General features: G+C 33.2%; 1 pseudogene; it reads left to right on the top strand.

Annotated features, from left to right (window-relative positions):
* The window catches only part of LOC129923920 (dynein axonemal heavy chain 6-like), a 76,919-nt pseudogene that overhangs the window by 12,881 nt on the left and 38,344 nt on the right, over window positions 1-25,694 (top strand).

The raw sequence follows: 25,694 nt of genomic DNA, 5'->3' as shown, positions 1-25,694 counted from the left end.
TACTCAGCTTAGCTGTAGGCTCTCTGCAGTGGCATGCTGTTCTTCCTAGTTGTTCCACACTGCCTTACAGAGTGTTAGTTATTCTAGGTTGTTCAGTTCAATTAAATTGTGACATTCTATAAGAAAATAATTGACAGTCTTGTAAGAAGATGACTACATCCTACGCGTCATGCATTTAGTCATGAGTATTAACCTGTGACCTAAATTCTGCTAAGTCACTGATTTTCCTGGCTAGATCAGGCAACCCATTCCAAGCTCTAATAGCACTGGGGAAGAAAGAGCATTTGTACAAATTTGTCATAGCATATGGAACGAGGAATATGCCTTTGTGTCTTTCTGAGTATTTTATTAGGTTTTGTTTTTGTATTTGAAGATTCTGGTTCAATGTTTTATGTATAATTGATTCCTTACTTTTGAATCTTCTATCCTGAAGGCTTTCTAAATTTAGTGATTTTACTAAAGGTGTTACTCTAGTCAAATGTGAATATTTGTTTGTTATAAATCTCACTGCTCTATTTTGTGTCTGTTCCAGTTTCTTAATGTTTTCTTGAGTTGAGGGGTCCCAAACAGAGGATGCATATTCTATTATGAGCTTAACAAACATTTTAGTTATGCTTAATGCTTTGTTTGATTTTTTTTGATAGTTTAATCAATATGGGGATTCCATGGCAGTTTTTCATTTATCATAACACCTAAGTATTTTGCGTTTTTAGTCTGTGTTACTGGTTAACCATGAGTAAGATAAGTGGAATTTATTTGTTTTAGTTTTTATAATAAGAATGACAATGATCTGTTATGACTCTGCGCTTTCAGGCTTTGTTAGCACTAGACAAAAATGACATTGCTGAGATACGAGTATTTACCAAACCTCCAGAACTTGTTCAGACAGTTCTAGAAGCTGTTGCCATACTCTTAGGCAACAAGTAAGTGGAATAAACAAACGAAACATTAATGTTTTATACTTGGTGAACGTCTAATGACCGTGACCTTCAGTAATTCATTGCACTAAAATGTTGATTGCATATGCAATAATTTCTTTCAGGACAGACTGGGCGAGTTGTAAAGCCATGCTGGCAGACACAAACTTCTTAAAAAAAAATTATGAATATGACAAAGAAAATGTCCCAGCCGCCAAGCTGGCTAAAGTCAGGAAATATACATCCATGCCAAGTTTTGTACCTGACGTTGTAGCCAAAGTTTCAAAGGTAACTAATTTAAAAACTCATTAAAAAACTCATTAGACTGGATAATGAAAAGGTAAAAAGCTGGCAACACATGCATTCAATGGACAAAAAAATGGAGGATCTAGATTTCACAAGATGATATCTGCCTCCAAAAACTACAACATGCTCGTATAAAATTAAACAAGATCATTATAGAAGTGGAGAAAACTGGTTTAAAAATCAATGAAAAGAAAACTCAGGTGTTGAGAATAAATAAAACCAAGAAAAACCACTACAACGTCAAGGAGAAAACCTAGTAGAAAGAGATGATACTGTCTATATTAAAAGCAAAGAGGGATGATTAACATACATGTTTAAAATTAGATCAACTAGGCTAGTCATGTGTTTAATATTCTACAGAAGATCTGGTGTTAAAAAAAACAACTGTCACTACACAACAAAATGTGAATGTGAAATCATTTCTTTTATTTGGTTCAGAGACTTGAAGAGTAACACAGTCTAACATTCACCCACAAATGTTGTACTAATAAAATGATCTGTCTAATAAGTTAAGCCCACAGTATGTCAAAACAATTCCACTTTTAATTGAATGTTGTTTTGTTTTGTTTGTTTTTTTACTTCTTTTTTATTTGCCAACCAGCAGTCTTCTAAGCAGAAAAACAATTTCTGTATTTGGTGTGGAAAAAAATGTCTATAGATGCATTATTATTTTTTTTTAGTAGACATTATATTTTGTAATCACATTGTTTATGGAAAAGTTTCATAGTGAATGTACATCTTAAATCATTAACTACTTACCTGAAAATATTTGTGATTTAATGTTTTGAAGATTGTTATAACCACAGAGTAATGATGGAATGTTGTTTGATAAATCTATTCTTCGTCCAGGCTTGTAAAACTTTAGTCCTATGGGTTCGAGCAATTGATGTTTACTCTGCTGTAGCTAAACAAGTTGAGCCAAAGAAACAAGCGTAAGTAATTAGCAGTCAAGGCATTAAATAATTAGCAGTCAAAGTGTTGCTATTTTTTAAATCATTCTAGGTCTAAGTAAAAAAATATTCAATTATATTTGTTTTCTTAGACTTGTTTTAATACAACTTTAGTGGTCATTAATTAGTAAACTTTGTACTAAATCATAATGATGTCACTTTGACAGTGGAACATGGGATATATATATAGTATTATTACAGAAGTATATGTATAGTTGGTATATTATTATTACAAGATGTATTATCTCTTCCTTGTCAGACTGGCTGAGGCTCAAGACGTTCTCAATGAGGTTTTAAGTGTCCTCAAAGCTAAACAAGACCAACTGGCTGAAGTGGAGAAACAAATTAAAAATCTTCAGGCTGTCTTTGACAAGAGTATGGAAAGAAACATGGCTGTGACTGCTGCCAGATTGAAACGCTCTTCCAAACTGACAACAGCCTTAGCTGATGAACAAGTAGGTTATTTTAAAATCTATGAGAACTATTATAACATTAAAATATGATTCTTAGTCAGACTTGGCCTACTGGGCGTAGTTTTTATAATATCAAAGATAAATTGAAATGATCAAACAAAAATATCACCTTGAGGAATAAATTAACGATTTGAAAATATGTGCATTCATTCACTAAAACCATATTTCCATACTGGAGATGAGACATGCATGGCACACAGTCTTAGAAAGAAGTGTGAGACTACAATGATTTTGTCACTTTTTTGGTGTGATTTTTTTTTTCATATTTCTACTTTAAAAAAATATACATTTCAATAGCTCAACTATCTTTGAAACAACATCTCAATCTCATGATTTCATGTTGAAATAAGGATGGGACATTACTAGAAACTCATTTAGTTCTCATCTTTATCATTGAAATATTTATTCTCTGCTCCTTGAAATATTTATTCTCTGCTCCTTGAAATATTTATTCTCTGCTCCTTGAAATATTTATTCTCTGTTCTGCAAGGTTGTTAAAAGTGGTAATGGATATAAGCACTCCACTACTTAAAAAATACTTTCAATGGCTTTCAGATAGCCTCTGACAAACAGCCTCTACCCGTTAGATGTTAGATATGGGAGAATTGTTATCACTAACTGGGGAAAATGTGTAACCAGTGCCTAAACCAGTAAGCTTCAGGCTTAAGGGGCTCATTAGCCTTGGTTGGCTACCCACCTAGGAGAAGGAAAACTGAATTCAAACCTCTGCTGCCTTGCGGCTATACCCAAATATGTGAAAGGCTTTGGGAGTCTATCTTGAGGAAAAATAAGGAGCAGACAACCTTAAGGCAGTTTGCAGAGCCTGTGCCACCGCATTTCGCATTCTGTATCAGCACTTGCTGTTCCTTTGGATTCATCAGCTGTGCTCAGAAATTGGAAAATAGCTGTTTGGGTTACATTGTTCCAACCATAACTAATGCCCAGGCATTCATCTCATTTCTCATTTCCATAGTAATTTTGCAACTGAAAGAGGCCATAGTATTTGTTCTCTTTCTACATCATGTTTCTTATAGGTTCGTTGGGAGGAAAGTGTTGCCAACTTTGATGTACAGTTGAAAAATGTAGTAGGAGATGTTTTTATAGCAGCAGCTTGTGTAGCTTACTATGGAGCCTTTACTTCTACTTACAGGCAAAAACTTGTAGAAGGTAAGTAAACATCAAAAACAATGTACTTTTAAAATGTTTAGATACAGACACCCTTGAAAACTAGTACCATTAAGAGAGAAAACTGGTTGTGTGGTATGCCTTTAGGACTGTCATCAGTTTGAACCCTTCCCACTGCTGTCTGCTTTGGTTCTCAAGAAGTTTAGATTGGTACATGATAATCTTAATTTCTGAATGAATGTCCAAAACTTAAAAAACAAAACCTTTATTAATGCAATGTCTGCTTATACCATATTAACTGATTGTTTTTTGACTAGCTTAAGTATTGTGTTGGATACATAAATAAATTTTTTAGACCTTTGTAGCAGCTTTTTATTCATTTCAGTTGTAAGTTTTCCTAATTGCCCATTAATCTTGATACATGGCAACTAATCATCCTCAATAAGAAAATATGAAAAGTACAAAATGAATTAGGTTTTGAAAATGGTGAAGGCTGTTTCTAAAAAATGTTTATAAAATGTTTTACATTTTACGGATGTTCCTTCAAAGATAAAGATAATCTACTTTCTAGTCCAAACCTCCTGCTTTCTGCTTTTGAATTGATCATTTGAGACTGTATACCTTCCTGGCCAAACATCAAATTATACAAACTTCTTGTTCTCATAACTCTTGAAAATATTACTAGGTCTAGCTTGATTTTTCATTATTTAGTTATGCTTTACTCTCAGATATATGATTTAGTAGTTAGAAACAAAATATTTTACTTCAATTATTATTAACTTAGAAGGCGCGGTGGCTGAGCGGTAAAGGGCTTGACTTCCTAACCGTTGTCCGGGGTTTGAATCCTAGTGAAGACTGGGATATTTAATTTCAGGATCCTTGGGCGCCTCTGAGTCCACCCAGCTCTAATGGGTACCTGACATTAGTTGGGGAAAAGTAAAGGCGGTTGGTCGTTGAGCTGGCCACATGACACCCTCGTTAACTGTAGGCCACAGAATCAGATGACCTTTACATCATCTGCCCTATAGACCACAAGGTATGAAAGTGGAACTTTACTTTACTATTATTAACTTAACTGTATCTTGTATTTCTCACATTTAATTATTTGTTAAAAACTTTTAGAAATATTTATATTAAGAAAGAACATTTTTAAGAAAGTAGCATAACATAACCTAAATATTACCACAACGACCAATTGATATGACTGAAATACTCTGATGTATCTAGCATGAATACTTAGGTTCATTATAAGACATTTGAATGTATTTAATAATTTGGATACAAAAACTTTTCTACAGGTTGGACTAAACGATTGATTGATCTTCAAATACCTGCAACAGAAAATATGACTCTTGTGTCAGTCTTGGCAGATATATATGAAATTCGACAATGGAATGCTGACGGTCTGCCAAGAGATGCTGTGTCAATTGAAAACGCTGTTCTTGTAACTAAAGGTCGCAGGTGGCCTTTGATGATTGACCCACAAGAACAGGTAAAGTTTCTAAGTAAACAAATAATGTTTCTAGTATGTACTTGTATTGATTAAAGCTGAGTATTATTGTTGACACTTCTTTCAGGCCAACAGATGGATCAGAAATAGAGAGGCTCTAAATAAGCTTAAAATTATTAAATTATCAAATTCCAACTTTCTGAGAACACTGGAAGCTTGCATAAGAGCAGGTTTACCTGTTTTGATGGAGGATGTTGGTGAAGCTTTGGATCCAGCACTAGAACCTGTCTTGTTAAAACAAACCTTTATACAGGTAACATTTTTCTATTACATCTAAACATTTAAACACTTTATTGTATACCAAAATTTTCTCTGTGTGTGTAAAAGCTGTGTTTGTAAAAGCAAAAAGGTTTAATGATGGAGTAATGTCTCCTGACTTGTTACAACTTTATGTAATCTACCCTTGGACTCCAATATGTTTTGAGGGTTTGGTCAGTGCAACATTCAATTCATTTCTCCATCTATAACTAAAGTGCTTTACATGACAAGTAACATATCAAGCTTTAAACTCCTTTAGGTATTTGAACCTTTTATGTAACCTTATTGACTTTTTTCAGTTATATATTTATAAGTAAGGTCACTTTTATCAAATTTGACATTATGAAAATGCTTCATTTCTAAGGACTTAACATGTTTCTCTATAAGAGTAGATTCAAAAATTTTGAGTTTTTTGGTGTTCCTAATTAGGTATTTGTGAAGTAAAGCTATTGCTTGCTTTAATCCCAGGATTCTCAAAGAGATGCCCAGAACAGTGTTAATGCAGAGTGTTCAGATGCAAATGTATTGTTGAACAGAGAGGAAAAAAAATGTTACTGTAATCTTTTAGAACACTAATCTTGGTTGCTGAAGTTATCAAAATATATTTTGTACAAAAATAAATAGTATAGTGTTGTAGGTAACTGTGAATGAAAAAATGCGAGGCTAAAATGATAATACATAAAAGGTTAAGGATGATTTTATGGAATGCCTCCCCCATCCCCATTTGCCAATGCTTTCAATGAATTTCTTAGTGTTGTATCTGGTCTCCTTAGTGGTTGTCTTGGAATGTTCCTATTTTTTTTTTAATAGAGTATATGTAGTCAAACGTATTTCCAATTAGAAAATTATTTTCTGGTCAGAGCCTACTTGTTATATTATAGCAGAGAACAGATCATCTTATCCTATCTTGTCTGCTTACCATATTCCTTTGTAGATTGAAATCTAGATAATGATATTTTAAACATTCTCGAATATCATTCTCATTATAACTATGTTATGGGCTGATTTATGATAATTTTTCTTTCCTTTTCTAAGGGAATGAACTAAGTTTTATGTTTAGGCTCACAATAGATTTTATTGGAATTATAAGAAAATATAAGATGGAGTTCATTTGCCCCTGAGTCCACCCAACTCTAATGGGTACCCGACTTTAGTTGTGGAATGTAAAGGCGGTTGGTCGTTGTACTGGCCACATAACACCCTGCTTGTTAACTGTTGGCCATAGAAACAGATGACCTTAACATCATCTGCCCCATAGATAGCAAGGTCTGAAAGGGGCAACTTTACTTTTACTTAGCTCGTGTCTCATGTTTACAGGAAATATTCAATGAACAGCTATTTGGATGTAATCTTTAAAATTAAAACAAAAGTTAGTTTATCTTGTAATATTTCTAAAAGTAATGAAGTCTATTCACATGTAAAATATTTCACATGTTCCTTCAGATTTGATGGTAATTTCATCCTAACCAAACCTCTCGCTGAACTGTAGGTTATGAATCTGGTACTATTGAGACCATCCGAACAACAGTCCAGCCAGCATATCACACTACCTGACTCCCATCAATTAAATAATAAGGACAAATTTTAGCATGAATAATATTATAATAAATGAAATGACCATAAATAGAATCATGATGAATCAACTAGTAATGAATGAGATTATTATAAATAAAATCAACATGAGTGAAATTATAATTGAATTTGTCATGAATGAGCTTAAAAGGAAATTGGAAGGATAGAACTTGCAGTTAAAAACTAAATTTTCAAAGTGATACCCAATGTATAGAGTTTTAGGCCAACATTCTGATTTAATAAAAATTACTTTTTAATCTTTTTTTTCGTTGTCTTTTTCAGGGTGGGCGTGTGTTGATTCGCTTGGGGGATAGCGATATAGACTATGATCGAAACTTTCGCTTCTATATGACCACCAAACTGTCTAATCCACATTACTTGCCAGAAGTCTGCATCAAAGTAACAGTTATCAATTTCACAGTCACCAAGAAAGGCCTTGAAGATCAACTTCTTAGGTTGAAAATTTCTTTCGCATCTATTTTTTTTTTTCTTGTTACATACATTTTATTTTAGCTCTGGCTTAACATCCAAAGCATTCTTTCAAGACTAAATTAACCAGTCAAATTATTAAAAAGATTTTTAAAAAAATAAGATTGGTTAAACTAAATACATTACAATTTTTATTACTACTATAAAATCTACTTTTATGTAAATGTTGTTTTATTGTTTTGATTATGAAAATATATAATTTTTTGGGGAATACAATCTGTTTTTAAATAGACTAATTTTTAACTAGGAGCAGTAAAAATTTCAACTAGTTACATTTAATAGGTCAGACATGAAAAGGTTGTTTTTCTTTCTATTGGTTGTAGTGATGTTGTCAGTTTAGAGAGACCAGACTTGGAAGAACAAAGAAATGAACTCATCATGAGAATCAATGCTGATAAGAACCAGCTGAAATCTATTGAAGATAAAATTCTGGTTACTTTTTGAATCGGAAGGAAATATATTGGACAATGAAGAACTTATCAATACATTGAATGATTCTAAGGCAAGTATCACATAGGCCTTGAAGTGTGAGAGTTTCACTTGTTTCCATTGGTAATGTGGGTGTTTATAACCATTAAAGCATCATTCAAATGTCCCAAGTACATCTTGAGGATCTCTCATTCCTTATATCTCTCTGCAGAAGTAACACAGCACTAAAATATTTTTTTTTATAATTCCAGTAGCAGAGTTTAATATATAATAATGATCATATAATTATAATGTGATTTAGAAAACAAAGATGTAGAAGACTAGAAATCAAATAGAAAAAATACCATTATGTTTTGTTAGACTTGGTTCAAGAAAAAACAATGTGCATAAGGTTAAACAAAATTCTAATAAGATTAAAATGGGTCTGACAATATTACCAGAAAATTATATCATGAGGGTGTCCTCCTATAAATTTTACAGCTATTGGGAAAAAATTGTTTTTTAGTTGCCAATTTAAAGTAAAAACATCAAGTAACAGTGTAACAGTGTATTTCTGATCAACTTAAAGAAAAATATTGAATGGTTTCTTGACAGGTCACCTCAGCAGTTATCAAAGACTTACATTGAATTGTTTCTTGACAGGTCACCTCAGCAGTTATCAAACAAAGACTTGCTGAATCCGAGACAACAGAAGAAAAGATCAGTGTAGCCCGGGAGAAATATCGCTGTGTTGCTGAGAGGGGTTCTGTTATGTACTTTGTGGTGTCTGACATGGGGGAAGTAGATCCCATGTATCAATTCTCTCTCAAGTATTTTAAACAGGTAAAGGAATAGATAAGCCATAAAATCATCACATTAGTATGTGTACTTTACATTCTTAAACCAATAAGTATTGATCTTAGTACCCAAAGTTGATCTCTTTCAAATTGCAGTGGGCCCATGTATAAATATAAATTTTAAACTTTACCCATATTTACTTAATATACACAAGTATTTAAAAATGATATTGTTATAAATGAACTTATTGATGTGGGTAAGGTTAGATGTGCATATGACACGCTCACACAGGTGACAGAAGCCAGCTTACTGCTAGCAGTGAACAGGGATGAGGGACGGCCCTTCAGGGACACTCTACTTGAAAATAGGTTGTGATGTGGTCATGTGATTTGTCTAAAAAAGGTCTGGGGACATTCTGTAATTTCCTAGTAGGCCTTCAGGGGCCCTTTATAAAGAGTAGAGGTGGCAGAGTCAAGATAGTCTGGTAGAGTCCAGTATGAGTTCAGGACAAAACAGATAGTCTAGTATGATTCAATTAAGTAGAGCAGTACCTTTTTGTAAGGTTCTCTACAGTGAAGCGCTTGTGCAGTCTTTCAAACTTCCAACTGTACAGTATTTGACATAGTTTATTAGAGTTGATAAAGTACCCGGCAATCTGAGTCCAGTGTTTCCAGGCAGCCAGATAGATAGTCATAACAATTAAAAACAGATAATTTACTCATTTATAAGCACATGTGTTTTTTTCTCATATTCTTTGACAATCAGTATATGTCTTATCCAAAATATCCATTATTTACAGTTAAAGTTTGAGATACAGTGTCATTATTAACTAATTTAGAAAATTCATTTTAAAATGTTTAGCTTCTTTGTGTATTGTGTTGCTGATGGGCAGAACCACTTTAAACATTACCCCTGTAAGCCGATAATAATAATAACCTTTATTATCCATGAATGCTTTGCTAGATGGTATATTAGATGACAATGACGCTAACCTGCAACAAATTTTAGCACTGCAGCTATGGTTCTTGACAAGGCTAGATGGGATTCTTCTGTAAAATCCATTGTTTCTTTGTGATTAAAAGAATTAATTACAAGGTGTCAACATTTTTGTCATCTGTGCCTCTGTAATAAATTGGTAGGGTTCGAAAACAGGACAAGACAGTAGTAAAAGGACCAAGGAGCCATCTGTATGAGTATGGTGTAGAAATTAGTTTGGTTTATTTTTTAGAAAATCTGAAACAAATTTGACAAATGAAATGATGCTAGAATAGAGTAGTTTTCTCCCCTACACCCACATTACTAATAAAATTTAAAAAAAAAAAAAAAATCTCCCTCCCCATCATCTGATTGTCTGAAAGGAAAATTGGTCCAGTCCAAAGTTAGGCAATCATGTCTGAGTTTAATTTGAATTTTAGCCTTTATTTTTCCAATGTTTCAAATGCTTAGGATTCAGTCAGAAACATCTTAACCATTTTATTATTTTAAAATTTTATTCAGCTATTTAACAATACAATCTCAACCAGTGAGAAGTCCGATGACCTTCAAACACGACTGGACATTTGCTTAGAAGAGACTACAGTATGTATTTACAAGAATGTTTCTAGGTAATTCTTGTATTGTTACCTGCATTGTGTCTCATGGTTTCAGTAATATTGACATTACTGGAATTGGTGTTATGCAAATAAGCACTCCACTGCCTATAAAATGCTTCCAAAGGCATGCGTCTCAACTAGCCTATGACAACTAGTCCAACTCAGATATTGGATCCGGCTTGAACAGTTATCTGTAAAGAAGAGCACTGGTGCTTTAACAAGTAATCTTCAGGCAGGAAGGGGCTCCTTAGCTTGCTGGCTACCCACCTAGGAGAAGGAAAACTCTAATTCAAATCTCTACTCATTGCAGCTATATCCAAACATGGGGAAAGTTTTCAGGAGTCAACCCTGAAGAAAAATCAAGAGCCAGTGACCCTTGGGCAGCTTACAGTGCTACACCCTGGCAGAGTCTGCGATGCCGATAAAATTTACTCCTTAACTTTATTGGCATTAACCTTCATTTGGATAGATCAGCTGGTTGCAAGGGGAAGGGGGGGAGGACTGCTCCATGTGTGACATGGTTCCAATCATAGCCTATGTATTCATCTCAATTACATGAGACCAATAGTTGTTTCATAACTGAAGGAGGCCATAAAATAATCAAATGTATCTCATAGTGCCTCTAGTATATGGTTTTGTGGGTCATGCTTTATTTTGTAGTATGCTTGGTCCCCTTTCACATCCTTCAGATGCAGATAATGCAAAGGTCATCTGTTTCTATTACTGATGGTTAACAAGGGTGTTCTTAGCTAATGTCAAGTACCCATTATTTATATTGTAAATCTTAAAGAATTCATTAGCTAAATTAACTTTGATCTTACTTACAGATTAATGTGACATGTGAAATGAGATATTCCTCTAGTGGTTGCTTTGATTTTCTTTCAGAGGTCTCTTTGAAAAACACAAGCTTGTATTTTCATTTTTGCTTTGCTCAGAGATTATGAAAACTGAAGGGGAAATAACTCCCTTGGAGTGGAATTTTTTTCTACGTGGACCTATTGGAGGTATAGAGAAGGTACTAGACATTTTGATTATTATTTGTCTTCTTCTCTTATTTCAACTTCATTTATTTTAGGAAATGCCTTCACAGAAATGAAATGACTTTCTAGAGATCCTAGAGATATATAAATATGTTATCATTTTATTATATACATTAGGAATAAAAAGTTTTAAATAATAGTACACTTGTATGGAGTAGTGATTTTCTGTGACCGTGGCTGTGTATCGATGATTAGCCTCTTTATGCAGAAAAGACAGAAGAGAAGTTACAAAGGGAAGATTATAAGTTTTAACAGATGTAAAATGCTGAATGCCACAGAATTTTCTGTACATCTTAAAGATTGTAGCTTATTCAAATCAATTAGATTTGAGAGTTTAAATTTATATAACCATTGAGAATCAACACACTTTGTCACCACTGACAACTTGAAATATTTATGGATTATTTAGAATCTCATTGAAAGAGGAAGGTTAAACAATTATAGAACACACAACTTCTATCAAAATAAAAACTTTTTTTCTTTTATTGTAATTAAAAGCCATTACATTTTCTACAGCAAAATGTCCCCAAACCAGAAAACACAACGTGGCTTCCATTAAATGTTTGGAAAATGGCCTGCGAGATGAGTGACACATTTGAAAACTTCCGTTACATCCATTATGATTTGGATAAAACACCTGTATGGATAAGACTGGATGAAGGCCCTGAGGTAATGATAACGATAACAAAATGCATTACCCATATAAAAAAATATTAAAACAATCAGTCTCAATCAAACTGAAGGCTACATATCTTAATAATTAGGACATATCTTCAATAAAGATCATTTCATTCTTTGAAATCTGTCTCTTTAATCTATTTGTACATAATAATGAGAGACTTAACTCTGCAAAGGCATTGTTTTTCTGGCTGATTCAGGCAACCCATTTCAGGCATAGGAAATAAATAGCACTTTTAAGAATTTGTCCTAGCATTTAGAATGAGAAATATGCCTTAATCACTTGTCATATATTAAATTGTTTTATTGTGGTTCTAAATTATACAAAATATTTTACAGTTTGTGGCATAGTAACCATGGCACAAATGGGTTCCGTGAGCCCAGGCTCATTACCAATCTCTTAAAAACAAAATGTGTTTTAATGTTTTGAATTCTTACTTTTATTTCCCATTAATTCTGTGATTATAATTTTTAAATTGTCTGCAGTATATTGCAATTTGATAAAGAAACTGATGGGGCCTCCGTACAGGATGACTAAATTTAGTTTTGTCATTCTAGATTCATTGTTTTAATCCTGTGCCCAAGAGTCTCTTGCTACCCCTTCTGTTTACTCTGTAATGCTAGCCAAACACATTTTCTGTAATAGTATATAGCCTGGTGAGCCAATACACATAAAGCAATGAACAATCAAAATAAGCACTATATTTCTTATGGTCATAAAGAATTCACATTAGTCTGAACACATTTGGATGAACCTATAATAAAAATCTGTCGTTGAAATCATTAATGTATACTGTGTACAGCTCTCTGTACTTTAGTTCCAGTGTTACTGAATTAGACTCAGATTGCAAGTCCAGTCACATTTATTGGGTTGGTTAGTTCTTAGCTTCATATCAGGATTTCCTGACCACAAACTCACGAAGCTCTATTACTATCTTAAAAAGCTGAACAAATGGACCAAATGAAGATCGTAAAATTAAGAGCAGATAGTTGCTATCTTTGCACCAAAAATGCAACAGCTTTTGTTGAACCTTATGATGATAATATTCATGAGGTCAAAATGCATTTTATTGATCAAGCCAGTTACCTGATGAAAAAACAACCACAAAAGTGCAAACATAAAAAAAAAACAAAACAAAAGCAGAAGATGCAGATTAAGGAGACGCCCACAAAAATTCAGACTTAACAAACAACCAGCAAGCTTGCAGACAAAAGAAACAAGCATGAAGATTAAGACAAGAAACAATTAGCAGAAAATGCAGACATAAGAAAAACACCTTGAAGATACAGACATAAGGAACAACAGGCAGAAAATGCAGACATAAACCTTTAAATTCAAGAGTGTAAATTTGAGCCTCCAACTAGGAACAATTAAGTGAGTTGGCATCTTTCACACAAAAATTGTAGTGCTTGTGACAATAACAAAACAATAGTGCCTTGTGACAAACATAAAGTTTTTTATTTCACTTTCTCTAGTGGGTATTCCCATTTTACATAATGATTTATCAATCTATGTAAGCAATGGACATAAAGTTTATACAATAACTGTTGGAAATAAAGAAAATGAACAAGATAACAATTATTTTGGTGTATGGTTAGTTTAGTTCTTTCCTTGTAAATCCTAGGCACAATTTGAACCGGAGGGGTATGGGGTGAATGTTATGAAAATGATTTAATGTATCAGTTGTTGTTGTTATGTTAACGTGTGCTTGTAACTTTCCATAAGAATGTGTTCAGCAAATATTAGAGATGTGTGTTGTGTAGTCATTCAGTGTATTTCGACTCCAGGAGGCAAGAGAAAAAAAGTGTTTTTCTTTACAATAACTGTTAAAATTTTTTTAAAAGGCTCATTTTATTAACAAGGATGTATTTTATATTCAGCTTGACTTGGGCCTTTAGGTCTAGGTTTTACAATGTTATGAATGCAAGAAGCTTGTGAAAGTTTTTGCGTTTTAAAATTGTATAGATTATAACTGAGAAAGCATGATTTTTTTTATATCAAAAACTTTAGGTTCAAGCAAATCCTCCTCCGGAGCGCTTTCTCTACGCTGTCTTGGATCCCCCTGAATATAACGATGGTGATCTGCCTCTTCCAGATAGAGTTAATGGAAATTGGAATGATTGCCTGACAGCGTTTCAAAAATTAATGTTTGTTAAAGTTTTCCGTGAGGAAAGGGTGAGTTTTCAATTAAAAGTTTTGTTGTGTGCCCAAGAAAGAGCATCACACTCACGTCTTACAAACCAGTACATAGACCTACTATTCTAACTGTGAAACTGGCAAAGGGGATCAAAGGATCTTGCGCCATAGCCTTAAGTTTTCTTACCATGGTCATAGTTTAAATATTAGATCTATGTTCTGCGGCACAGGTTCTCTGTAAAATCACATCACATCTTAGATCCCTGGGTTAGGGCAGTCAAATGGATAATCTAGATCTATGGCCTGCTAACCAAACTTCTTCCCAGTTAAAGGCTCATTCTGGCTTTTTACAATATGATGAATTAAAAATAATGCTTACACTCACAATGTTCAAATGTTTAAAAGGAGTTGATATTCTCTGTAACATGAATTAACTTAATGTTGAGGTAGAAAGACTAATTGAATAGATCTAGATCTAGATTAATCTAAATTGATGCTAGGGTTATCCTTCAATGCTAATAGATATCTTGGGGCTATTGAGATTGTTGATCCATTAAAAATGATAGAAAAAAGTAGCAGTTAGGATCAAAATAATCTTCTAACTATAAAGCACTGTGTGTAAATTTTTTTCAACAAAGATATTTTTCTTGGGTTTTATGTGAATAAAAATTAATTATATCCTTTTTGGATTTATTGTTAACTTTTATATTATGTCAATTCTGTTTTTATCCTAGACAACATTTGCAGTGACAGAGTTTGTTTCTGAATGTTTAGGGAAACAATTTGTTGAAAGTCCTCCTGTCACATTGCCAGAACTCTATGAAAGTATGTCTAAGACTACTCCACTGGTCTTCGTTCTTTCTCCAGGATCAGATCCAATGACATCATTTCTACGTTTTGCTAAAGATATGGGAGTTCATGAAAAGTAAACACAGACATTTTTCAATAAATATATTCATTAAATTAGTTTTCTACCATAAATGTCTTCTTTAAATTAAGCTAAATTCTATGGGAATTTAAATATGATTGTTATGGAAAAGAGAAACATAAAGCTTACATGGAGAAACTGCTGCCATTTTTGTGACATCTTTTTTGTCTGGTGTCAGTCTGCTGCCCTTTCATATCAGTTAGTTCTTGAAAATTAAGTTTTAAACGAAACAACATAGGGAACTAGATTTCTTTGCAACACTAGCTTTTAATACAAGTAGATCTACATCATCTCATTCACAAAGTCAAGGCTCTAACTCTAGTTAGACTGAGAGTTTCTTATTACAGTGTTCCCCCTGCTTCCTCATTTTCCAAGAGTTTCTGTAATCTCCTCAAATTTACCCATATGACTGAAACAGCTCAGCTTTGTCTTTTCACATTATAGACTTGAGAAGTTCCTCCTTTTTTTGTCATCCAGAGTGTTGACTTGTAAGAGTAAAAACCCAGCATTTTTCTGTAGCATTTATTTGAATTTTTTCTTTCTGTGTTCAGTATCCAACTTACACAACCATGTGGGGGTTCAGAGACCACTAGGGAAGAATGCAGCTGTTACTTTTCCAGATTCTCTAGATTGCTTATGACAGCAACTGCCAAGCTTAAAAGGGTTTTTATTTCTTATTGATTTGAAGTCCATCTCTTCCAATGTTTGACCATAGGTATTTAAATGAGTCAACTTCTTCTAATGTTAGTTCGTTCGACTGTACCCCAACATCCTCAACATCTCATTATATCTCCAGCACAAACTAGTATTTTGAATTTATCAGCACTGATTTCCATGCAGACTGCTCTAGTATACAGTTTTGAAGTAATATCTTGTACCTGGTCTGAAATTTCCCCAATGAGGTCTATATCCTCTTCAAACCCGAGATGGACAAAGGCTGCCCATATGGTCAAGTAGGAGTAAATCCTTCTTGAGTTTCCATCATAATATGCTTCAGAAATATGTTAATAAGAGCTGGAGAGAGAATGCATCCTTACCTCACTCCAATGGATGTCCTAAAACTTTCTCCAACTTTGTTGTTCAGAAGTATTGAGCTGTTTACCTTAGGGTGTAGGGCTTCGATATTATTGATAATGTTTTTATCCAAGCTGAACTCCCCCATCACTTACCACATACCATGATGCCAAAACCAGTTGTCACCGCGTTATTTTATATGTTATGAATGTGGCTGTGGTTATCAATGTAGGCGTGGTGGTGACATTGGGTTCTTGTTATAAATCACTGAATAATGAAATGACGCTGGGTGTAGCAGATACAATAAGTTTAATATAACACCACATAGTGAATACACCATACAATTCGACCCAGGAATGGTCAGTATTAATCCAACAGTAATATACGAATATCACAACTTAGTACTTGTTCTATAACCAACTACTTTAAACATCTAACTCTACTGCTTATATCTTAAGTGACTCAATACAAGTGCTTGCTACAAGATCTCTATGTGGACTGACTCCCTTTAACTCTCTGGTTCACCTAAGGTCAAAAGTGTTCACCTTAGTGCAACATGGGTTGTGAATAAGATTCACAATATGGAATTAACATACACAATACAGAATTAGGGTTTCTACTCTATGGCACCAACTTTGAGGTGGTGACATTACCTATCACCCCCCTTTTGAAAAAAATTTTGAAGAAATTTTTTTCAGCTTGACGACATAATTATCATAAGTAGGATCAATTGGAATTCTTGGGGTCTATGAAATGTACAATTGCAGAGTTCAAATAGAACTACAAACTTGCAATAAAATATATAATATGACGGTGTTACACAAAATATTTGCTGAATCAAAAAAATTCATACAAGGGCAAAATTCTCTAATTCATCATATTCTTGTAAGGCAATTCAAATAATTCTCTGAGTCAAATACTTAACATCCCAAATAATTCTTTACATGTAGTTCTAATATATACATCAATGTTCAAATGTGTTCAATATTTACAAGTCTTTTTCATAATAATATGTGCAAAGTGTGACGAAAATTTCAATGACAATCTCCTATGTCACAATGTGAAAAATTAATACAAGTTTTTATTCACAATATCTATTTACTTCAATATGAGGTTTGACATCTCCATAAAAAATTGTTGTGCATTAATATTACACAAGTAAATATGTATAATTCAAGTATCAAAATATTGGATCAAAAGTATGAACATCAAATCAAAATAAATATCTTTCATGGTGCTTGTTGCATGCAACTTATGTTTCAATTAAGTATTTCTCCATATGACAGTTCAAATAATTTGTAGCTAGTAATGGCAAAAGTTTAATGTTACATTGTTTATCAAATAATTATTGAGTACAAAGTTCAAAAAACTCTTTTGTCAAAAAAGATTCAACTGAGAAAATGTGTCAGTTGTGATACAATCTTTGAGTTTACATTAATTTGTTCAAGCATATATATACAAGCATAACATCCTACTAGTTCAATTTAAAAGAATAATATCAAGTGTCTCTTTCAGTACTTGAAATATCAAAAAGTTTGTACAACAATCTTCTTGTTTACATCAATGATTGTTACAAAAAATATAGTCCATAAGAATAGTTTGACAAAAATGTTTTCAAAAAAATACAAGTGTATGTCAATATTTGATTACACTAATTGACATTAAATAAATAAGTTACATTATGAATCAATCTCCTTTTTCAATAGTATTGAAAAATGTGACTAAGTTATATAATTGTGATAAATGACATAGTAAAAAAAATTCCAATCTTGTTTACAATAGCTGTAGAAAAAAATTTGTCCAAGTTGTTCTCAATGGGAAAAAAATGTTTACATTGTATGGAAAAAAATTAAGCTAGGTACTGAATAAGTTTGGAAAAAATCAATGTTTGTTTACATTGTTGAGTACAAAAATATTCTTGTTGACAAAAGAATGTGAAAAAAATTGTTGGTTACAATGTAGTAATCAAATTCCAAAGTTTGTTTACAAATAGAGTTTTTAAAAAAATGGTTTCTAGTTCAATGTTTACAAATAGTACTCAATGTTTACAAAATAATGCTCAATGTTTACAGAATAATGCTCAATGTTTACAGAATAATGCTCAATGTTTACCAGATGCGATGTATTAAGTCAACAACACTGATGTTAATTGTGAGTCCCTTAATTGGTGTTCCGTATATTTTATGTAATAACTCTTTGTAATGGCCAAAGTTTTTTATTTGTACCCACATTGACTCTCCAAGTTCTGGATGTTTCCAAACTTTTTTATATCCAAAATCACAAGTTATTTCTTGTACTATTTGAAAAATTTCTTTCTGAAAATCAGAATCAGACAGGTCATAAAACCATATTGTTTTATGTATTACTGGCTTTTGATGCACTTTAACTTTTGGATAAGATCCAATAATTACTGGACTGATAGTATTTTCAAGTACTACAACTTTTATTTTCCCTTTTATAAATGGTGATTTGATTTCAGCAATGGCAGTTTTACATTCTATCTTTCTAGAGTTTGGTAAGGTTACAATGGCTATATCATTCAAATAATCTTCTTTTTCTACTAAATTGGGCTCTACAAAAGTGATTGTGGATTCTTCATCAACTATGCATACAACATCCTGATAATTGACTTCTAGATCATATACTTCTATCTGTTTGCTGTTTTTAAATGTCAAGGCTAATATTTCTTCTGTTATTATTACTTTAGGTGAGCTAATGTTAATGTCATTTTGTATTTCTTGTTTTTCAGCTTTATCTTTATCATCTATTTGTATTTCATCTGTTTGTATTTCACTATCATTTGTTTGTGTGTTAATTGTTTGGCAATCTTTATTTAGTTTAGATGCTTCTGTTAGCAAATGAGTTTGACATTCTTCATCTATTTTATTTGTAATTGACTGATTATCTTTAGTTCCTTTATGTATACTGACATTGTTGTACTCATGTGAATTAGTAGTTGATGCTAACTCAATATTTTCTTGATTCACACTATTAGCCCATTTTACTAAGGCTTCTTCTGATAGTTCAACTATACTCTCTATGTTCCCTATAATTAGTTCTTCAGCTGGGTTGTTCATTACTATGGCTTTGTATTGACCAGTGAACCATGGTGATTCAATGAAAACTAATGCTGTTTCACATTCTTCCCATAAGTCTTTATTTGCATAAGTCAGAGTGACCTTGTCTTTTAGGATCTGTTCAGGTTTTACTAGTGATTTCTTCACAATGATTGAGGTGCAGCCGCTGTCACGTAATGCATATACCTTAATGCCATCCACATATGCAGGATAAACTTTTAATTTGGCTACCTTTGTCTGTATATATGCTACTGTTTCATATTCTATTGGTGTTTCAGTTGCTACAGCTGCTATATTTTGTCTGGTATGATTGTTATTGTGGTAAGTATGTTGTCTAACTTGAAATTGGTCTCTTCTAGACATTCTGTTGTTTTGCCATCTTCTGTTTGTTTGATGTGATCTACTGTTAGTTGGACTGTAGCTTTGCCATGTTCTTCTGTTATATTGTTGTTGATAGGATCTATTATAGTTAGGACTGAAGCTCTGGAAAGTTCTGTTATCTCTTCCATATTTATGGTTTCTATTTACATATTGCTGTTTTTCTGATGCCATTCTCTTTCTGCACTCTGCTTTGGTGTGACCCAATATGCCACAGAAAAAACATTGTATGCTCTTGGCATATTTAAATTTATTTGTAGATCTTGGATGGTTTTCTGTCACTGTTGCAGCTACATTGTACAATTCCTCTTTGTCAATGGTGATGTTTGGGTGTGAGTCTTTGTATGTTGTTAAGTTTGATATCAATTCAGCTTCATTTTTTATTTTTCTCTCCTTCAGGAATGAGAATGCTGCATCTGTAACATTAATTAGCACATTCTCAATGAGAAAGAAATCTAATATCTGTTTGGGGTCATCTAAGTTACAGTTTGCGAGTTGTAGCCACTTTGTCATGTTCTGGCGCATGTCATGTACTGTTCTTTTTAAATCTGCATTCTTGGCTAGTTTTATTTCCCTAAAAAGTTTTCGATAGTGCTCCTCCGTTTTGCCAAAATGTTCAATAAGTCTTTGTTTTACTGTGTTGTAGTCTTTTCTTTGCTCCATAGTTAGTGTGTCGATGATGTTTAGTGGTTCACCTCTTAGGTTAGCTAGAAGTTGTTGAGCCATTTGTGCACTATTCATATTTGCTGTTTGACAGATGTATTCAAATTGTATTATGAAATTTTCTAATGTGTCTTCTTTTGGGTCAAAGTTCCTAAATTTGCTATGATACTGATGATGAGATGAAGTTTGACTTGCTGAATTGTCTTTATTTTCTTTTGCTAGCTTGGCCATTTTTTCTTCATGTTCTTTTAATTTTATTTCATGCTGGCGTTCTTTTTCTTTCTCTAAGTTTTCTTGTTCTTTCTCTCTCAGTCTTCTTTCATGTAGCCTTTCTTCCCGTTGCTTGTCTTTTTCTACTCTAATTCTGTCTATTTCAATTTTAATGAATGCAGCTCTATCATCTTCTTTTAACTTTAGTTTATCCACTATCTCTATTAGTTTTTCATACTCAGCCATTTTCAAAGATTCAAATTAGTAATATAGTTTAGTAATAGATATGTGTACTAGATATTTGTAAATGAAATATTGTACAATAAATACTTATTATATATATAGCTCAAATAGTAATTGCAGGTAATAGTAGATATATATTTTGTGCGAAACAATTGAGGTTATGAGGTATCTTAAGTTATTCTTGGTACTTTGTCTAGTTCATAATGTAATACTTTACTGATCAATTATGTGATTATGTATTTTTAGTATCTCCCCTTGCAATGTAAAAGTTTATTGCAACAAATAATTCACAATTATGTGAGCCTTATTAGTCTGATAAATAGTGATCAATGTATCAATAGTATCAAAATAGTTCAATGTGCTCAAAGTATATATTATATACAATCAATCTTGTCACAATCTCAAATCAAAATATATCCCATAGTGTATCAAGTGTGTAGTGTAGTGTTGATAATAATAAAAAATAGGTTGAAATAAGAAGTAAATAAATATATATATTAATAAGTAATTAGACAAACATAAATACACTATAGATACTAAACAGTCTGCTTTAAAGAGACATTACAAGATAGTAGAAATAGTAGACAAAAGAATTACAATGAGAAATAACAATGACGCAAAAGAAATTCAACAAATGTAAACAAGACAATATCAATACAAGAGTTTAACAATATGATAGATACTTGACGAATACAAACTTGACTAATACAGCTATACGATCAAGTATTTACTTTATCTAAAGAGTCCCTACCAATACCTGGATGCTTACTTGAAAAAAAAATATAAATGCTCAGACTCAATAGATAATTAAATTTAGTCCCTAAAGTCAAATGTATATATAAATACAAATGTAAACAATGAAAAAAAATTGTGGTGTAGTTCAAGAGAACTAATCAATACTGATAATACTAAGGGTAATTAAAGTTACTTCCCTTAAATATTCACTTGATGCTTGACTTGTACATAAAGTTCCGGTGATGCTCCACATAAAATATGTCCACAGTACAGTTCATAAGTAATCCACTTGTTAAATCCACAGTACAATAGTACAGTTCATAAGTAATCCACTTGTTGAATCCACAGCACAATGGTACAGTTCATAAGTAATCCACTTGTTAAATCCACAGTACAATGTTACAGTTCATAAGTAATCCACTTGTTAAATCCACAGTACAATGTTAAATGATACGGTACTCAAGTCCTTGAACAATAGTAATCCATTTTCATACAGTTGCTGAAACAAATATAAATAACTAAAAATGACCTTAGGTAGTGACGACAAGAGAGGTCTAAGAGTGAGGGCGCTCTCTTATTAAATGTGCTGTTAGACAGCGACAATATGAGTGTGTCATTAGAATTATGACGAGCACTCGACGTAGATGATCTTGAATATGTCAGCTACTTCGACTGACCATATATCAGCTGTCTTCAAACGATGACTTGAATGACTTGTAGTACTAGATTTTCACCCACACCGGTTGTAGTATCACGGTTGTCTAGTTTCACCCACACAGGTTGTAAGATCAGGGTTGTCTAGTTTCATCTACGCAGGTTGTCTCAGCATATCATGTTAAAGTGACTTTGAACAATGCTGTCATAAATGTCGTTTTCGGCCGCTTCTGACACCAAAAATGTCACTGATGTATTTTATATGTTATGAATGTGGCTGTGGTTATCAATGTAGGCGTGGTGGTGACATTGGGTTCTTGTTATAAATCACTGAATAATGAAATGACGCTGGGTGTAGCAGATACAATAAGTTTAATATAACACCACATAGTGAATACACCATACAATTCGACCCAGGAATGGTCAGTATTAATCCAACAGTAATATACGAATATCACAACTTAGTACTTGTTCTATAACCAACTACTTTAAACATCTAACTCTACTGCTTATATCTTAAGTGACTCAATACAAGTGCTTGCTACAAGATCTCTATGTGGACTGACTCCCTTTAACTCTCTGGTTCACCTAAGGTCAAAAGTGTTCACCTTAGTGCAACATGGGTTGTGAATAAGATTCACAATATGGAATTAACATACACAATACAGAATTAGGGTTTCTACTCTATGGCACCAACTTTGAGGTGGTGACACCAGTCAAACGTTTTTTTTTTTAATCTGTGAAGTCGTGTACCAGTTTATTTAGCTGTTAAAGACATTTTCTCCTTTAACAGTCTAATGTTAAATATATGTTCAAGAATGCTTCTACCTTTGCAAAGGACCTCCTCAACTTTTGAGTCTGTTGAAATTATTTTCAGCATTATTTTGCTTGGATAACTATTAGACTTTATCGTTCTATAGTTTGTTTGTTTTTTTATTGTCTCAAGTTTTCTTTCTGGAGCAGTGGAATAAAAAAAAATTTGGTTTTATTCTTGTGGCAATATTTTTTTTAATCCCATATTTTCTGTCAGATTGTCCTAAAAATTTTGTTATATTTGAGCCATTGTATTTTAAAAGTTCTGATGGTATGTTATCCCTCTGATGATACAATATAAATACCAATAGAAGGATAGAAGTGTTACTTATTTGAAACCTATCAATTTTTTATTTGTTTTATCTTTATACAGTTTAATTATATATTTGATAAATTCTTCTTTGTATAACTTTTAATTTGGAGCAAGCTGGCTAAGGGAAATTTCTGTGGCATTTTACGTCAGGAGAGACGATCTTTTCCCTTTGCAACATCTTGTGTGACTAAAGAGGCCAATCCTTGATATACAGCTGTGATCGCAGGTTGGGCATATGTGATCACCAGGCGCCATTGCATTATCACCATTCTTTCTGCTTCTGTAGTGTATGGCATCTGCAATCCGAGACCCTTCCTTTATGCTCACTCTTCTTGTAGATCTATCCAAAGCTACTTTTTCCAAGCTGCTAGTGTCGATTTTGAAGAGCTTCATGTCGCGTTTGCATACATCCATATAACGTAAAAGTGGGCGACCAGCGGCTCTCCTGCCTTCTATTAGATCACCATACAGAATATCTTGTGGAAGTCGATCTACTGGCATTCTACGAACGTGGCCAAGCCAGCCAAGGCATCTGCTGCTGATAACAGAGCGCATGTCCTGGCATCCTGCTCTTTGTAGCACTTCCTTATTGGTTATCCTATCTTGCCACCTTATTTTAAAGATCCGCCTTAGGCATCGGAGGTGGAAGACATTCAGCTTTTTTTCTGCCATGAGTAAGTTGACCAAGTTTCACTTCCGTATAGAAAGGTGCTCAACCACACAGGTCCAGTAGACTAGGGCTTTAGTATTGTTAGTCAGCAATATGTTGTCCCACACTCTTTTCTGCAACTGTGACATGGTGGCCATTGCTTTGGCTATCCTGTTGTTAATGTCTTTATCCAGTAGAGTATTGTTGGATATGATGGAGCTGAGATAGCAAAAGTGATCCACAATTTCTAGTGGTTGGCCATTAATGTTTACTTGAGGTGCAGTATTTGTGTTCTGGACTAGTATCTTAGTCTTACTTTGACTAATGTTTAAGCCTAACTGGCTAGCAGCAGATAGTTTGTCAACTAGGAATTGAAGCTGAATATCAGAATCAGCCACAATAGCTGCATCATCAACATACAGGAGTTCCCTGATAAGTAGCTTCCTAACCTTGGTTTTTGCCCGCAGCCTTGATACATTAAATAGTTTTCCAGAGGATCTTGTATGGAGAAACACACCTTCGTTGATGTCGTTGTACGCATGATGCAGTAGACAGGAGAAGAATATGCCAAACAGAGTAGGTGCAAGCACACATTCCTGCTTGACACCACTGCTCACCTCAAAAGGTGTTGATTGGGCTCCATTGAATTGACAGTACATTTCGTTTCCTCATGAAAGCACTCAATGAACTTCAGTAGTTTGGGAGGGCAACCTATTATCCTTAGGAGTTTGAAAAGGCCACTTCTGCTGACCATATCAAAGGCTTTAGTAAGATCAACGAAAACGATGTAAAGGGGTCTGTCTCTCTCTGAATTTCTCCTGAGGGAAATTTAATTATTATGTTATTATTAGAGCTAACGAAAGACATGACATTTCCTAAATTTTATTTATGGATGATTAGTTATTGCTTAATTACATTGTGGTTGTTTTTATTAAATCCTCATCACATTTAGAAAGTAATTTGTAGGTTTGATTCCTTATTTTAACTATTCACTTATAGTGTGAAATCAATTTCACTTGGCCAAGGTCAAGGTCCAGTGGCGGATAAAATGATCAAGAATGCAACCAAATTTGGTGAATGGGTTTTTGTACAGGTAAGGAACAGAAGCTAGCTTTTTTTTTTCTTAGACCTTTCCTATTGTCATTTTCAAAAAGTATATAGGTAACTGTTATATTATAATCTCTCCTAGCCATTGACTAAACAGAAACCAATGTTTGTTATTTTTGTATAAACATAGATTTTTTTTCCCCAGATTTATAAATATATTAATTAAAAATTTGATTGTATTAATTTTAAAAGACTTAACATTTTTTGCTTTAAAAAGTTATTTAAACCAAAACATTTAGTTTAAATTTAACTGAAAAATTCTTTTTAGAATTGCCATTTAGCCGCTTCATGGATGAATGCCATGGAAGACATTATAAAAAATATCCAGGAGACCAGTTCACTTTTACACAGTAACTTTAGACTCTTATCTGTCTTCAATGCCTGCCAAACATTTCCCTGTCAGTGTTCTTCAGAATAGTGTCATAGTCACTAATGAGCCACCTAAGGGCATTAGAGCCAATCTAAGAAGGGCATTCATAGATATGTCAACTTCATTTTTTGAAGACCACCGTAAGACTTTTTTTTTTGTTAGAAAATTGTTTAATAATTAACAATAAATTCCAACACTATGATAGTATTGAGAGATGATAATGTAGTCCTCTGTGTTAATAGTAATAATGTTATTTACACTATGTATTGTGTATGGATTATTATAGT

The sequence above is a fragment of the Biomphalaria glabrata genome, chromosome 18 (assembly GCF_947242115.1).
Source record: "Biomphalaria glabrata chromosome 18, xgBioGlab47.1, whole genome shotgun sequence".
NCBI classification, from domain to species: domain Eukaryota; kingdom Metazoa; phylum Mollusca; class Gastropoda; family Planorbidae; genus Biomphalaria; species Biomphalaria glabrata.
This window is presented reverse-complemented; position numbering and strand designations above follow the sequence as displayed.